The sequence below is a fragment of the Primulina huaijiensis genome, chromosome 18, assembly GCF_012295235.1.
Source record: "Primulina huaijiensis isolate GDHJ02 chromosome 18, ASM1229523v2, whole genome shotgun sequence".
Classification (NCBI taxonomy): domain Eukaryota; kingdom Viridiplantae; phylum Streptophyta; class Magnoliopsida; order Lamiales; family Gesneriaceae; genus Primulina; species Primulina huaijiensis.
Window position 1 is genome coordinate 17,386,295 of NC_133323.1, and position 11,527 is coordinate 17,397,821.

The 11,527-nt window shown below is 36.4% G+C and overlaps 1 non-coding gene across 1 annotated transcript; it reads left to right on the forward strand.

Annotated features, from left to right (window-relative positions):
• The first annotated feature begins 2,176 nt into the window (after positions 1-2,176).
• Positions 2,177-2,283, forward strand: LOC140965351 (small nucleolar RNA R71). The gene has a single exon (XR_012173045.1). It is a non-coding gene; the product is annotated as a small nucleolar RNA R71 (small nucleolar RNA).
• The last annotated feature ends 9,244 nt before the right edge of the window (positions 2,284-11,527 follow it).

An 11,527-nucleotide genomic window follows, 5' to 3' on the forward strand; every position in this document is an offset into this window, starting at 1 on the left:
ACACAAGGACTCTCCTCATGCATGCTCGCGGCTGGTGTGTTTCGGGAGGGATCGCAGTGTGGCTAGGGCCTGGCCAAGCTGGTCAAGTAGGGTCCAGGGTAGAGGAGTAGGGTTCGGAACATGGTCTGGTGCAGCCAAGGTTCGTGGTGGCTCGAGAGAATAAGGGCCGAGACTAGGAGAGGCGCGCGGTTCATGTTCTGATGGCAGGGCTTGCAGCGCCTTTGTGTGTGGGTTCAGGGGCTTGGACTGGGTTCGGCTGGGTTTGGGCACGGTCCAGGGTCGGTGAGGGTCAGGTGGGCTCGGTGGTGGCTCGAGTAGGAGAGTCTTAATCTGCTAAGAGTCCTAGTGAAGGTGGGAAGCTCACGCGCAGATTTTGGGTCCCGGTTGCAGGGCTCGTGTGCGAGCTAGGGTCAATTTCTAAGGGCAGGGTTGGTGAGGAGGGTACCTAGATGGATTGGCTAGGGTCTGGCTTGAGGAGGCTCGACCGTGGCTCGATTAAATTAGGAGATGGCTCGGTGTGATTAATTAAAGGTCATTATTACGAATTTAATGAATAAAATTGGAACCTTGGGTCTACGGGGTGGTTCATGGCTCACAAGGGTATTTTAGGAAATAAAAAGTTTATGTTTAAAGTTTGGAAGAAAATATTAAGTTTTGAATTTGTTCGGGAATTAAACGCCTCACGATTTATTAATTAAATAATTAAATGAAAATCCTCGAATTATGCTGAATAAAATTGTGAAAATTATATTTAAACTTAAATAATTATTTGGGATAAGCCCATGTCATTAAAAGTAAGAAAAAGTCGAAATCGAGAAATTTACATCTAGGGACAAAACGATAATTTTACACTTGGGAATTACGTAAAAGCTTGGCAACGTCCCGAAGGATCATAATGCATGTAAAATTATTTAAAACGATGATTTTGAGGAAAATATGATATTTTATGATTTATGGTAAAGCTGTGCAATTTTTACAGTTAAAAATGTTATTTTTGGAAAGTTATGATATTTTATGCTTTTAAAATAAAAGAAAAATATTTTGATGGATGTGAATTGACTGTGACAAATGATATATGATATGTGGGGGATCCTTTTAAGAAAGAACAGTGAACTTACAATTTTGTGGAGATATCGTGAGGGAAAAGGTCCCAGAAAGAGCCCATTTATGGGAGAAGGCCCCAGAAAGAGTCCGTCCATGGGAGAAAGCCCTAGAGGGAGCCCGATAATCGTATTTCCATGGCGGTGCCTAGTGCCCGTCCCCATGGGCCTTGTGGAGCTGAAGACTGATCAGTCGACTAGAGGATAAAAACTAGTCACTTTCAAGGATCAAACTTCACCAAAAATGATAAAAGGATGCAAAGTTTTACGATTATATGATTTTACGATTTAAGATTTATTTATGTTTAAAATTATTTTAAATAAAAGTATGATTTTTAATGTATGTGAATTTATATGTATTATTTGCTATTCATGTTTAGAACTTGCTGAGTCATTAGATCCACTAGGTTTGAATGATGCAGGATTTGATGATTTGAGGAGGCACTGATGCTTGAGTGGATCGAGTGCGGCAGTACACTCTCGATGGACTTTTATTTTCCTCATTAGCTTGTTAGATAAAAGATTTAAAGATTTATGTTAACGATTTTATTAGAGAGTTTTATGCTTTATTTTATTGTTAGTTGATCTTTTAAGGTCAAGGTAGGATTTTGGTTAGTTGACGATTTAGAGATTTTTGTGCACTCGAGATTTCAAATGTTAAATTATTATGATTTATGATATGTTAAGTTATTTTACTTATTATTTTCGAGTTTAGGATTTAAAAAAATAAATAAAAATGTGTCGAGGTCGTTTCATGATGAGTTTCTTCAACAACAATCAAAGGACCTTCAGTATCTGATGTGCTCACTTTATTCAATGCAGCCATCTATGTAGCCAGTGAAGATACTTGCACAATCAATGATGTAATAAGATCCACAACATTAACTCCAACTATCTTCTGTTCTTCAGATCTCTCAGACGGCCATTGGTAGCTATTAATAGTCATATGCTCAAGCAAGTCATAAGCTTGATCAGGAGATTTGTCAAAGATTGTGCCACCAGCTGCTGCATCCACAGTCCCTTGTGTTTGCCTATTCAAACCATTGTAAAATAATTCAACGTGCACCCAATCTTCAAAACCATGGTTTGGGCATTTTCTGAGCAGCTCCTTATACCTCTTCCAAGCTTCATAAGGTTGTTCAAACTCATTCTGTCTAAAGTTGCTGATATCGATCTTGAGTTGAGCATACTTGGATAGCGGAAAGTATTTTTCCAGAAACTTTGTAGCCAAGTCCTCCCAAGTAGTTATGCTTCCCAAAGGTAAACTTTGCAGCAACTCCTCACATTATCCCTGAGTGAAAATGGAAACAAGCGCAATCTAATAATATCTTCAGAAACACCATTTACCTTTACCGTGCTCGTAATCTCCAGGAATGTTCTGAGATGCATATGAGGATCTACAGTAGCTACTCCCCCAAATTGGTTCTACTGAATCATATTTATCAGTGCAAGCTTCTGCTCAAAATTGTTTTCATTTATAGTCCCCTGAGCTATCCCAAAAAAATGAGTATTGATCACTGATATCAGATTGGCACTACCGGATGAGGTTGATTTGTATTATTCTTTATGTTATTAGCCATTGTTTTAACTTTCCGTCGCCTCGATTTTCTCAATCTCCTAGCTGATTTTTCTATTTCAGGATCAAATATAAGCAAGTCAAGACTCTATGATCTTTGCATAAACTACATAGAGAAGAACCAGAATAGTGAATGAATAAATAAAAAATCTAAATTAAAGTCTAGACTAATTGGTGGCGGTATTTATATTAAAATCAATTAGAGCAGTCTCAGAAAACGGAGTCAAAAACTTGTTGCTGTATTTGCTACCCGCAAGTGTACGGTATTAGGTTTTAAGTACTCGGTGGAGCACAGATGTCTATCTCACAGGGAGTGCAATTTAATTATAAATTAATTACCACAATTGAAATAATCAGACTTTATTTAGAAACTTCACTAGGCTGTTTTTTTTGTTAATTATGAACTAAAATTAATGAAAGCATGCAAACGTTTTTAAATCAGAGAGAATAAGAATCTAGATGTACGATTTCACTTGGTCTTCACTATATTAAATTATCATTGATATCAATAATTCTTAATTAAAGATGCAAACGTCAATAATTCTCGACTATTTCTACTCCATTTCCTAAGTGGTGCGTAGAAATCAATTATCTAAATTCAATTTCAATATCCTTATAAAAAATCAAACATTAAATAATTTCAATTGCACAATAATTCTTTTAATGGATTCGTTGGAGTTATCGGCCTTCCGAACCCTATAAACACCAACGATATATTTTCATACGGTCTTATTCGAAACCCCCTCTCCTAATTGATAGATCTCAAATAAATATGACGATTACATTATTGATCAAGTAATTGGACGCAAAAAAATATAGAAAATATACATAAACAAGAATAAATTCACATATATAAGTTAAGAATTCATAAGTAAAGATTTGGCCAAGCTACGTCGTCCTCTAGATTAAAGAAATTAGTTCATAACAGAAAAATATTAAAACAAATTCATGTTTTTCGAGTTTCTTCCGTTCCTCGTTCTCGCTCTCTAGATTTTGTGTGTGGTTGTGACTCTCTTTTCTTTCTTTGCGGCTATCTCTGTCTTGTTCTAGGGTACCTTCTTTTTTATACATACGTGGAGGTTAAAAGTGTGTTTCTGCACGCGGGTGCGCGAGATCTGGTGCGGTGGCCTCGTGCATGCTTCTGGAGTTGTGTCCACCTTCTGCGTGCGCGGGTGCGCGTGATCTGGCATGGCCGTGCGTGCCCTTCTGCCTTTGTGCTACCACTCTGCACGCGTGGCTGCGCGTGATCCGACGCTACTGTGTGCGCCTCTGTCTGTGCAGTTCTTTTTATGCGTGTACACCATTTTGTCACTTCCTGTAGTTACACTCAAAACAACCCAAAAACGCATAATTTCATTCGAAACTAACACAATTCATGCCTATTAATTGGGTAATATACGTGAAAAAATATGCCCTTATCACATGCTCTATATTAAATTTTCAAAATACTCTAAAAGTGTTCAGGGTTATACATTCATTTGTTGTTAGCCCCTTGGGTACGCTAACTTTCCAACTGATCCTGGAGTTGTCTCTTTCTCCTAGAGCACTTTCCGACTTGACTAGCCTAAAGAAGTTGGCCAAAAATGCCTTAAAAATCTACATATGAAATGAGATGAAAGAGTGCAGAATTTTGAATTAACTTATCGTCTATTTATAGTCTGAAATACGTGGAGTTCATTAGGTCCAAACTTAGGGTCGGAAGGTTCGAATCAGCTTATCTAGTACGCGTTAATTTTTTCATTGGCCAGGCTGGATCTCTTTATATGAGGTAGTTCGGAAGTTCCGAAATGGGTTTGAAAGCTCTGATCACATTTCTATGTGTCATGCTCTTATGGCATTATCTGGATAGGGATATCGGAAGTTATGTTCTAGGTTCAGAAGTTCTGAATTGGGTTCAAAAATATTTTGGAGGCTCCGTATTTTTAAAGTGTCAGGTTATTACATTCTTCCCCTTCCCCCAGAAGATTTTGTCCTCGAAATCTCATTTTTTTTTTTGGGTAAATCTAAAATATGTTGTACAATTAAGAACAAATGAGGTACTCCTCCCGCATGCGGCTTTCTAAGTACAAAAATGAGTCGAATTCGGGTATAATTTCATATCTCCATTCTCATCCCCATCACCATCTCTATCGGGTATTCAACTTTCGTCTGCATCCTAATGCTCATCGGATTGTCGGATATCCACATCCTATCCAAATATTATATTACCATCTACAATTGCATTATATAAAATTTGAATTATTTTGTTGAAACTATGAATATTACCAACTTGTTAAGAGAAAAATAAGAAAAAAAGTAATTATAAAAATTAGCAAATTAAAGATCATAAAAGATATTTCAAAATAATATAAAAAATTTATCCTAAATAATTTTTTTCCATTATATACAACTATCATCATTCGACAAAAAATTAGCATTATCATCATATCCAAAAAACATAATTCCACAAAACATATTAGAAATATATGTGTTACTTCTAATTTAATCATATTTAAACATCATCATCCAAGATGCAAACAAGATATTTTCAAAACTAAAAGTAAATTTCATTAATGTCCTCCAAAATGACGATAGGAAGCCAAATCCAACAATATATACTTATTATTTGTTTTAAAAAATATAAATAAATATATGTGTGTGTATATATATTAGTCGGGTATTCAAAATGGATATGGGTAGGATTTTATGAGACTCACCTCCTTCCAAAACACAAAAATCTCCATACCCGATTATTTGATTGGGTCCAAAATATCCCTCCATATCCTCCTCCATTCGGTAAGTATCGGATTCTCCAATGGGTTCAGAGAAAATTTCCATCCCTACGTTCTTTAGTTCCCAAGTTGACTCCTTAGTCCATCTACGCTGACATTGCACCAAAACTAGTGAAATGTGATTTGGTTGAGTGATTCGAGACAACACATATCTGTTTTATGGACTTACCCTAATTACCCACAAATTTTGTGCATCAATCCCTTGATCACAAGAATGTCATAAACTCAAGTCTAATTACACCCATCAGATCATGGTAAAAGCTTCTAGTAGCATCACTTAATGATATCCTATATATCACTGATAGTAACTGTAAGACCCAATAGATTATGGTTAGCGTATAGTACGGTCCCATCAACACATATATCATGATTGAATCTGCAACCATTGGTATGTCGATAGTTGCAAATAAATTCGATAACGATGTGATGCATTTTTGAGTAATCATAGTGACATTGTATATGCAACTAGAGAACCACTTTTCCTTAAATCACATTTCTTGCTCTCGTCAGATATTACTTGCATCATTAACTTATCAGATTACATAGGATATTCATACCCATAGGTGAGCAGTGAATCCCCGTTTACAATGCATCGTAACCTACGTATGTCGGGACTACACCCAACCTCGTCACCTGAAGACCCTCCTGGAGTCGGTAAACGAGTCAAAATGTAGCACTAGTACGAAGAACCTCTATGTTAAAGAAATAATGATGTATAACCATAAACGTGTGTTAATCCACTCGATAAGTGATAACCACTTGAAAAGTCCAACGGAGAGTTATTCAAATCATCATATGATCACCCATAATTATGCTTAGACATCTTTAAGCCCATACCAATGAATCATGGCGTTAACATAATAGATGATAATTTCAAGTTCGAGTGACCTTTATACTTATTTTAGGCCGATGAATTGATTATGAACAAGTTAAGAATATACATTACACATCTAATGAATTTCATGATCAACATTACTTGTGACCTCATGGTACTATAGTATGTTCAATGACTTTATATATGAAACTTGCGTAGTATAAAAATAAAATAAATGTTATAATTGAAAAAATCGTAAAATATTATTATTATAATTTTTTTTTTACATAAGAGTCAATAAGTCTAAACCACAAGTTGATTTGTTGGTCGCTTGCTCTAACACAACTATCCAAGTTCAAACCTTGCACAAATTTCTTTGTGTTTCTTACCTCATCTTCAATGTTGAATCAAATAGTGAAACTCTAACTCTTATTATTCCATTGTCATGGGACCTTGGAGTAGATGCATATATTCTCATTCTCAAGTGTTAATTATCACTTAACTTGTAAAATTACTCTCAAATTCTTGTATGTAAATTAGCCCAAGTTCCAAGGTACTATAATTCCTTGCCCACTTGTGATCATGACCCTCCACCAACTAGAAGCCGCACCTTTGAACTGATAGGTTGCAAAGTTCACTTATTGTTCCTGCATATTTTGTATACTAACAATCTTTATCCAATCCACTTAATTTATGTGTACTATATACAAAAATTTTACAAAAGAATACTGTTTTATAATACTTTTAGTCGGTGTTCAAAAAATCAATATAAGCATCGCCTATGCATCGACCAACGACACCGAAAAAGTACCAGTCGGTCAGTCTAGGCGGCTAGGCGGAATTTGGCGGACTCAGGTGGCCACCTAGATAACCGAAAATTAATGTTTTTGAGATTTTTCCTGAAATTTTTTTGGGCATTGAATTCAAGTTAAAAATCTAATTAGAAAATTGAAAAGTTATTTTTTAAAAGTCTAAATCAAAGTTTAACAAGAAATGCAATTGGTTGAGTTGTACTAATACACCAAACTATATTTTAATATGTTGATACTATGAATCCGTATAACCGTGTCTAATCTCCTCCTAGACGATCTAAACACTAAGCGCTAGTGAAACGACCTCGATTTTTTTTTTAAATACTAAAGCATAAATCCTAAACTTGAAAATACTAACTAAATAAAATAACTTAACTTTTCTAACAATCATAATAAATTTAACATATGAAATCTCAAGTGCATGAAATAAAATTCTAAATCATCGACTAACCAAAATTCCTAAATCGACATTTAAAAAGATCGGCTAACAATAAAATTAAGTATAAAAATATCTCTAATAAAAATCTTTAACATAATCCTTAAATCATTTATCTATCTAGCTAGTGCGGAAACATAACGGCCCTCGGGTGTGCACTCGATCCCCTCAATTTTCACCGCTTCCCATAAATCATCAAATCATGTATCATACAAACCTAGTGAGTCTAAAAACTCAACACGTTCTAAACATGGATAACAAATAATACATACACAATCACATGCATTAAAATCGTACTTTTATTTAAAATAGCTTTTGAACATAAATAAACCATATAAAATCATTTTAGCATAATTAAATTATAAATCGTAAAATTATTTAAAATAACTTTAAGCATAAATAAATCGTTTAAAAATCATTTAAAATAAGCTTTAAGCATAATTAAATCATTTTAAAAATAGCTTTAATCCTCATTGTAAATCATATATAATAAAATCATTTTTAAAAATAGCTTTAATCCTCATCGTAAGTCATATATGATAAAATCATTTTTATCATAAGCTTTCAATCATATATCATTTTGGGTGAAGTTTGATCCTTGAAAGTGACTAGCTTTTATCTTTTGGTCGACTGTAGTCTTAGCTCCACATAGTCCATGGGGGTGGGCACTAGGCTCCACCATGGAAATACGATCGTCGGGATCCTCTGAGGCCTTTTCCCATAGACGGGGTCCCTCTTGGGTCTTGGCCCGTAAACGGGATCCCTCTAGGGCCTTGGCCCGAATATGGGTTCCCTCTAGGGTCTTGGTCCTCACGTCATCTCCACAAAATCATATATCATATATCATATTATTTGTCACAGTCAATTCACATTCCTCAAAATATTTTTCCTTTTCTTTTAAAAATCATAAAATAAGACAGCTTTCCAAAAATAGCATTTTAAATAATAAAAATTGCACAGCTTTACCATAAATCATAAAAATACATATTATCATCAAAATCATCATTTTAAATCATATAATATCATTTAACATGCGTTATGATCTTTCGGAACGCTGCCAAGCGTTTTTGTATTTTCCTAAGTGTAAAAAAACCGTTTTGCCACTGGACGTAAAAATTCTCGAAATTATTTTTTTCTCACTTTTAATGATATGGGATTATTCTAAATATTTATTTAAGCTTAAATATAATTTTCCATAATTTTATGAAGCTTAAAACTAGGCTTTTCAATTAATTCTTTAATTAGCGTTCCGTGCGGCGATAAAATCCCGGATAAATCCAAAACTCATTATTTTGATCCCAAATTTTAAACATAACATTTTTAGTATTTATTCCACCCTTCCAAGTCATGAGTCACACCTGTGGACCCATGCATTCAATTTTTGTTCTTTAATTTTCGAAATTGACACATATAAGGACACACCGAGCCATCTCCTAAATTACTCGAGCCACACCCAAGCCACCTCGAGCCAAACCCAAGACAACCCACCTAGGAACCCTCCTGACCAGCCCTGGCCCCTGGGCCTAGCCCCTAACTCACTCAAACCCTGCTGGACAGTAGACCAAATGCATGTGTGTGTGGGCGCGAGATGTCCTAGCTATGTAAGGTTTCCTAGTTGCCTTAGGACTCATCAAGCCTCTAACCACTTGACCACCCTTGACCCTTACTGACCCTAGATCAGTCCCAGACCCGAGCCACCCCTAGCCCAAGCCCCTGAGCCACGCACGAAGCCCAGAACGCAGACAGCAGCCTCGCGCGCACTTCCTTGCCTGCACTTCAGTTCCCTCACGTTTCCATCGTTTCCCTCGAGCCAGTAGTGACCCAGCCACCCCAGCCCCTAGCCCAGCCCTTACCCAACTTCTTTAGACCCTATAAGACCCACCTGGATCGCCCCTAGGCGAGCCGCAAGCCCCCTTTATCAGCCACACCAGAACCTGCGCGCTTTGTGCTTCCCTCTCGATCTCTCGAGCCAGCGCCCAGCCTGTCCATTCCAGCCACTGGACCGACCCTTGCCCATGTCCCTTGGACCCTGATGGACCTACCCTGAGCCACCGTGCCCTAGCAGCGAGCCCCCATGGCCGCTGCTGCACATACATGAGCGTGGGGGAGATTCCCACTTCATGTGGACTCTTCCCCCAGCCCATGGCTCGAACCTTAGCCACCCTAGGACCCAAACCAGCCCTAGACCGAGACCACCACTGCTCTTGGACGAGCCCCATGACCCCATGCAACCAATCGAGCCCTTTAAACACAATATGCACACAAACCACATTTCTTCTTTTCTGAAATTTCTCATACGTTTCCAGCTTATTTCCTTCAATAATTATCATGTTTTGTTCATAAATTAATCATATTTTATCATGTATTGGCAGCGTGTCCGTTGGAATCGAAAACGATTTCAAAACAAGCGTGAAATTGATAAAACTTTGAAAATACGTAACGTATTGTAAAATAATCGAACACCATTATTTTTCATGCATAATCCATAAACACACACATATTATGATTTGTATGATGTTAGAAAAAGGTTTAGGAATCGTGCCTTTGCATTTATAACGCTCGATTATTCGATCTTCGGCGAGGGTGGGCAGTTGACAATTGAATCCGATTTTGACCAAACCCAATCCCGGGGAACAGTGAGAAGCTTCATAGTCCGCATCTTCACAGACATATCTATTTCACCGAGCCTCTCTCCGAGACAGTGCCCAGATCGTTACGCCTTTCGTGCGGGTCGGAACTTACCCGACAAGGAATTTCGCTACCTTAGGACCGTTATAGTTACGGCCGCCGTTCACCGGGGCTTCGGTCGCCGGCTCCCCTGTCATCAGGTCACCAATTGGACGACCGGACGACGAAAAACACAAGCTTTTCCTTCCTCCTATTTTTCCGAAAATTCTGAAGTTTGTGTGTGTGTGTTACACGGCTGGTAGTAGGTGTTTTATGAGGTTTAGAAGACCTAAAATACTTATTTATAATTTAATTAACATATTAAATGGGCTTTGGTTTTGAGCTTGCATGTTTAAGGGTAATTGGAACTACTTAAATTAATTAAATTGGGTCCAATAACACTTAATTAATTTAATAATAAAATTTTATAAAATTAGTTTCCATAAAATAATATTTTTGATCTTTTAATACTCCTTATTTGCACAAAACCGGCTTCCAGGGAAAAATCGAGCTCGACTCGTAAAATAATTCGAACTCTAACATTTTTAGAAAAAATTAAATCATTTTTAATCTTATTAGGAAGCCTTGCCATTATTTAAATAAAAATACGTATTCTTGTCTTGGTCGTCCTCTGTCTCCTTTCCCCTACTTATTATCGAATATTCGGGTTAAATCGTTAATTTTATGAAAACATGTCACATAATCATTTAATCATATAATAAATATCATGCAAACATTTAAAAATAATTAAATAAAACAACAAAGCAATTAAAATAATTTTGCATACATGTGGTTTACGTAGGTTGGTTTTTCGGACGTTACAATTCTCTGCCCCTTAAATTGAATTTCGTCCCCGAAATTCATTTATCCTTGATAACCCAAAGTTAGTCTTAGTTCTAGTATCTCAAAAGTCCACGCTTCCACTGCGCTATTCTGATAATAAATCTTAGGGTGTCCTTATGTCTTCTCAATCCCATTTAAATCTACCTTCTAAATCCTCGTTTGTAAAACCCAACTTACGACGACCGATGGTGACCTAGTTCCATTTTCTATAATCTCGAATTTCAACTTTTCCTATCATTTCCAATATTCAAAATGGATGACCACACTTATCGTATATTATTTTCCTTATATTATACCCAAAATGTTCATCGACCTTTCATATTTTAACCATAAAATCCCAAACACAACTACTAATTCTTAGATTTTCAAGATTAATATTGATTCATCCTATAATACTCTTGATTAACATCCCTTATAACACTATGATTTAAGATATCAAGATTCTAAATATCCTTTCGAGCCCATTATGAAATATATTATGATACACTCATTATTTTCAAAAGACATA